Source organism: Triticum dicoccoides, chromosome 7A, assembly GCF_002162155.2.
Source record: "Triticum dicoccoides isolate Atlit2015 ecotype Zavitan chromosome 7A, WEW_v2.0, whole genome shotgun sequence".
Classification (NCBI taxonomy): Eukaryota; Viridiplantae; Streptophyta; class Magnoliopsida; order Poales; family Poaceae; genus Triticum; species Triticum dicoccoides.
This window is the reverse complement of record NC_041392.1, coordinates 255,776,766-255,783,289: the sequence shown is the minus strand read 5'-3', so window position 1 is coordinate 255,783,289 and position 6,524 is coordinate 255,776,766.

Genomic DNA, 6,524 nt, shown 5'->3' with positions numbered 1-6,524 from the left:
AATATCGGGAGGTGGTGCTCGGGGACGGCGGCGAGAGCTTGGGGACGGTGACATGGTGCTCAGGGTTGGCTGCGGGAGCTCAGGGATGCTGGCGCGGTGCTCGGGGATGACAGAGGGAGTTTGGGCGGGCGGCGGTGTGGAGCGCGGTGATATCGGGTAGCAGTAGCGCAAGCGCAAAAACAATCCTCAGGGTCACAACAGTGGCCCCGAGCAATGGGGCTAGTCACGGCCGTGTGACTGGCACCGGTGGCTGGAATTTGTCGACGCGGAGGTGAGGTGAGGCGACGCAGCGGTTTGTGGAAGTTCAGTGAGCGACGGCTTGGTTTCCGCCGTGACGTTTTTGTTTTTGGTCGGCTGCTAGTGGGGACCCAAATGCATATCACCTGCAGCAACTTTTTGGTCACGGCCAAAATATATGGCCGCCCTATAGGTATAGGGCCGTTGTTGAAGCTGTTTTTTTACACCCGAAAGGTAAAAAAACTATTTTTCGGTCACAACTACGTTTTTTGGCATGTTGTCGGAGATGCTCTTAAGTCGACTCCTAATTTTGCTAGGTGAGAACTCCCGTGAGAATGGACTCTTCCGTAAGTAGGAAGGGGTCATCTGGCTAATTGCTCTTAGAGCAACTCTAGCTGACCAGTCATATTCGCAACCTCTAAAACAGCTACGAGTGCCCTCCACAAACTCAGATTCATCATTCTGCAATCTCTATATTTGTGGCCAACTTGTTAGCCTCTATGCCCTTTCTTCAAATGTAAATATTGCATTTTCATCGACATTATGTTCAGTATCACATGCAAAACAATGCAATTTTTGTCAGCAGACCTTGAGTTCAACATCATATAGGCACTACAAAAAAAATAAATTCATTGAGCTGGCATGAGAATTTTCTAAAAGGAATGTTTTGTTGGCGACCGCCTTTCGAGGTGACCTCACAGCAAAGTGGAGGCTTTGGCTGCGTCGACTTGGGCGTGTGTCTTATATGTGGGAGATGGCCATAATGGATTCTCCCTCCATATGCACTGCTTCGACTTCGATGTCATCCTTCACACGGGGACACAACGGCCGATGAAGGAAGGTGCTCGTCCTTGTTGGTTGATTCAACTTCAAGTTAGGTTTCAACATCGACCTTTTCAGAGTACCACTACACCTTCTCCTGATATTGATGGGTGTCACGTTCTCTTTAGTGACAGATTCATGAGAAAAGGGGCGCAACATAGAGGGAATGAGGTGAGTGTGAAGGAAGATAGGTGGCGGAGAGGAAGATGGCGAGTGCACTGGCATGCTCCAGGATGATGCACTCCGGTGAGAAACAGGGCGATAACGACCAGGTACGCGATGGGGACCATTAATGGGGAAACATGTTGGAAATATGTGCTAGAGACAATAATAAAGATGTTATTATTCTATTTTCATGTTCATAATTAACTTTATATTTTTGTGTTATATATTGAAATGGTTCCTGAATGTGAGATTCAGGGGAAAACCTATTTGCATGTCTGGAAAGATAAACACCTAATAGATCCCTAGTCCGACCTCTAGACTGCAGATATCGAATGACTACTTTAGGGTTGCCAAATGTCACACCGTAACTGGGTGATTATAAAAGTAGCTTTTAGGTATACCGGAAAAGTATGTTGTGGTATTCGATATGTCAATATTAGGATTTGCTCCTCGCGCGATGGAGAGATACACTCTGGGCCAACTTGGTATTACAATGTTCATCGCCTCGCTAGACATAGTGACTAAGGTGTTAGTCACAGGGACACCGGAATCCAGAAACGTGTACAGAGTACAAGCCAGTAATGAGGAAACTAGGTATATATAGTGATCAAAGTGTTGATCATGGGGATACCGAAAAAGTCTCACCTCGGATTTTGTAACATATGATGAAGCATAGGGAATGGTAATAAGTTCGCTCAATAAAGATCTTCGCTAGTATGCGGGAATTATTATGGGTGTCCATATACCGCTAATAATTATTGATTGGAAGGTGTCCAAATAACATCATGACTGACTGACGATAATTATGAGGACTTTACTTACAACCTTATACTTGCGCTGAGAGTCTTGTCTTGATTTCCAACATGGTCTTGTAGACACCATTATGATGTGTTCTCAGTGCGTCCAAGTAACATCATGACTGATCAACAACCTGCATCGTGAGTCTGTTGTCCAACATGGCCCTTGTCGCCACACGGGGTTACCTTGGTTATTAAGGATTTCTCCAGACCAATGCACTGAGCGTTTAGTTACATTGGTGTAATTCAACTTCAAGCATTCCTTCGAGGACATGAAGTGTTGGGGAACACAATATTTCAAAAAATTTCCTACGATCACGCAAGATCTATCTAGGAGATTCATAGCAACGAGAGGGGAGAGTGTGTCTACGTACCCTCATAGGCCGAAAGCGGAAGCGTTTAGTAACGCGGTTGATGTAGTGGAACGTCTTCATGATCCAACTGATCCTAGCACCTAACGTATATCACCTCCGTGTTCAACACATGTTCAGCACGATGACGTCCCTCGAGCTCTTGATCCAGTTGAGGACGAGGGAGAGTTCCGTCAGCACGACGGCGTGGCGATGGTGATGATGAAGTTACCAGCGCAGGGCTTCGCTTAAGCACTACGACGATATGACTGAGGTGGTAAACTGTGGAGTGGGGCACCGCACACGGCTAAAAGATGTCGGTTGTGCCTTTGGGGTGCCCCCCGCCTCCGTATATAAAGGGGGGAGGAGGAGGAGGAGGTGGTCGGCCTAGGGGGGCACGCCATAAGGGGGGAGTCCTACTTGGAATCCTAGTCCAAGTAGGATTCGACCCCCCTCCTTCCTTCCACCAGAGAGGGAGAAGGGGAAGGGAGAGAGAGGGAGAAGGAAAGAGGGGGGTCGGCCCCCTCCCCTAGTCCAATTTGGTTTGGGCAAGGGGGGCGCCCCTCTCACGTGGCCTTTCTCCTCTCATCCAATAAGGCCCAATACTTCTCCCGGGGGGTTACGGTAACCTCCCGGTACTCCGGAAAAATGCCCGAACCACTCGGAACCATTCCGATGTCCAAATGCAACCTTCCAATGTATGAATCCTTACCTCTCGACCATTTTGAGACTCCTCGTCATGTCCGTGATCTCATCCGAGACTCCGAAAAAACTTCGGTCATCAAATCACATAACTCATAATACAAATCGTCATTGAACGTTAAGCGTGTGGACCCTACGGGTTCGAGAACTATGTAGACATGACCGAGACACATCTCCAGTCAATAACCAACAGCGGAACCCGGATGCTCATATTGGCTCCTACATATTCTACGAAGATCTTTATCGGTCAAACCGCATAACAACATACGTTATTCCCTTTGTCATCGGTATGTTACTTGCCTGAGATTCGATCGTCTGTATCATCATACCTAGTTCAATCTCATTACAGGAAAGTCTCTTTACTCGTTCCGTAATGCATCATCCCACAACTAACTCATTAGTCACATTGCTTGCAAGGCTCATAGTGATGTACATTATCGAGAGGGCCCAGAGATACCTCTCCGATACACGGAGTGACAAATCCTAATCTCGATCTACGCCAACTCAACAAACACCATCGGAGACACCTGTAGAGCATCTTTATAATCACCCAGTTACGTTGTGACGTTTGATAGCACACAATGTCATGAAGAAAGCAATAGCAATAAAACTAAACGATCATTATGCTAAGCTAACAGATGGGTCTTGTCCATCACATCATTCCCTAATGATGTGATCTTGTTCATCAAATGACAACACATGTCTATGGTAAGGAAACTTAGCCATCTTTGATTAACGAGCTAGTCTAGTAGAGGCATACTAGGGACACTCTGTTTGTCTATGTATTCACACATGTACTAAGTTTCCGGTTAATACAATTCTAGCATGAATAATAAACATTTATCATGATATAAGGAAATATAAATAACAACTTTATTATTGCCTCTAGGGCATATTTCCTTCAGTCTCCCACCTGCACTAGAGTCAATAATCTAGATTACATAGTAATGATTCCAACACCCATGGAGTCTGGGTGCTGATCATGTTTTGCTTGTGAGAGAGGCTTAGTCAACGGGTCTGCAACATTCAGATCCGTATGTATCTTGCAAATCTCTATGTCTCCCTCCTTGACTTGATCGCAGATGGAATTGAAGCGTCTCTTGATGTGTTTGGTTCTCTTGTGAAATCTGGATTCCTTTGCCAAGGCAATTGCTCCAGTATTGTCACAAAAGATTTTCATTGGACCCGATGCACCAGGTATTACACCTAGATCGGATATGAACTCCTTCATCCAGACTCTTTCATTTGCTGCTTCCAAAGCAGCTATGTACTCCGCTTCACACGTAGATCCTGCCACGACGCTTTGCTTGGAACTGCACCAACTGACAGCTCCACCATTCAATATGAATACGTATCCGGTTTGTGACTTAGAGTCATTCGGATCAGTGTCAAAGCTTGCATCGACATAACCATTTACGACAAGCTCTTTGTCACCTTCATAAACGAGAAACATATCCTTAGTCCTTTTCAGGTATTTCAGGATGTTCTTGATCGTTGTCCAGTGATCCACTCCTAGATTACTTTGGTACCTCCCTGCTAAACTTATAGCAAGGCACACATCAGGTCTGGTACACAGCATTGCATACATGATACAACCTATGGCTGATGCATAGGGAATGACTTTCATTTTCTCTCTATCTTCTGTAGTGGTCAGGCATTGAGTCTGACTCAACTTCACACCTTGTAATACATGCAAGAACCCTTTCTTTGACTGATCCATTTTGAACTTCTTCAAAACTTTATCAAGGTATGTGCTTTGTGAAAGTCCAATTAAGCGTCTTGATATATCTCTATAGATCTTTATGCCCAATATATAAGCACCTTCACCGAGGTCTCTCATTGAAAAATTCTTATTCAAGTATCCTTTTATGCTATCCAGAAATTCTGTATTATTTCCAATCAACAATATGTCATCCACATATAATATTAGAAATGCCATAGAGCTCCCACTCACTTTCTTGTAAATACAGGCTTCTCCAAAAGTTTGTATAAAACCATATGCTTTGATCACACTATCAAAGCGTATATTCCAACTCCGAGAGGCTTGCACCAGTCCATAAATGGATCGGTGGAGCTTGCACACTTTGTTAGCACCTTTTGGATCGACAAAACCTTCTGGTTGCATCATATACAACTCTTATTTAAGATATCCATTAAGGAATGCAGTTTTGACATCCATTTGCCAAATTTCATAATCGTAAAATGCGGCAATTGCTAACATGATTCGGACAGACTTAAGCATCTCTATGGGTGAGAAGGTCTCATCATAGTCAACTCCTTGAACTTGTCAAAAACCTTTCGCAACAAGTCGAGCTTTGTAGACAGTAACATTACCGTCAGCGTCAGTCTTCTTCTTGAAGATCCATTTTTTTTCTATGGCTTGCCGATCATCGGGAAAGTCAACCAAAGTCCACACTTTGTTCTCATACTGGATCCCATCTCAGATTTCATGGCCTCAAGCCATTTCGCGGAATCTGGGCTCATCATCGCTTCCTCATAGTTCGTAGGTTCGTCATGGTCAAGTAACATGACCTCCAGAACAGGATTACCGTACCACTCTGGTGTGGATCGTACTCTGGTTGACATACGAGGTTCGGTAGTAACTTGATCAGAAGTTTCGTGATCATCATCATTAGCTTCCTCACTGATTGGTGTAGGAATCATTGGAACTAATTTCAGTGATGAACTACTTTCCAATAAGGGAGAAGGTATAGTTACCTCATCAAGTTCTACTTTCCTCCCACTCACTTCTTTCGAGAGAAAATCGTTCTCTAGAAAGGATCCATTCTTAGCGATGAATATCTTGCCTTTGGATCTGTGATAGAAGGTGTACCCAACAGTCTCCTTTGGGTATCCTATGAAAACACATTTCTCCGATTTGGGTTCGAGTTTATCAGGTTGAAGCTTTTTCACATAAGCATTGCAGCCCCAAACTTTAAGAAACGACAGCTTAGGTTTCTTGCCAAATGACAGTTCATATGGTGTCGTCTCAGCGGATTTAGATGGTGCCCTATTTAACATGAATGCAGCCGTCTCTAAAGCATAACCCCAAAACGATAGCGGTAAATCAGTAAGAGACATCATAGATCGCACCATATCTAATAAAGTATAGTTACGACGTTGGGACACACCATTACATTGTGGTGTTCCAGGTGGCGTGAGTTGCGAAACTATTCCACATTGTCTTAAATGAAGACCAAATTCATAACTCAAATATTCACCTCCATGATCAGATCGTAGAAACTTTATTTTCTTATTACGATGATTTTCCACTTCACTCTAAAATTCTTTGAACTTTTCAAATGTTTCAGACTTATGTTTCATCAAGTAGATATAACCATATCTGCTCAAATCATCTGTGAAGGTCAGAAAATAACGATATGCGTCGCGGGCCTCAACACTCATCGGACCGCATACATCAGTATGTATTATTTCTAATAAGTCAGTTGCT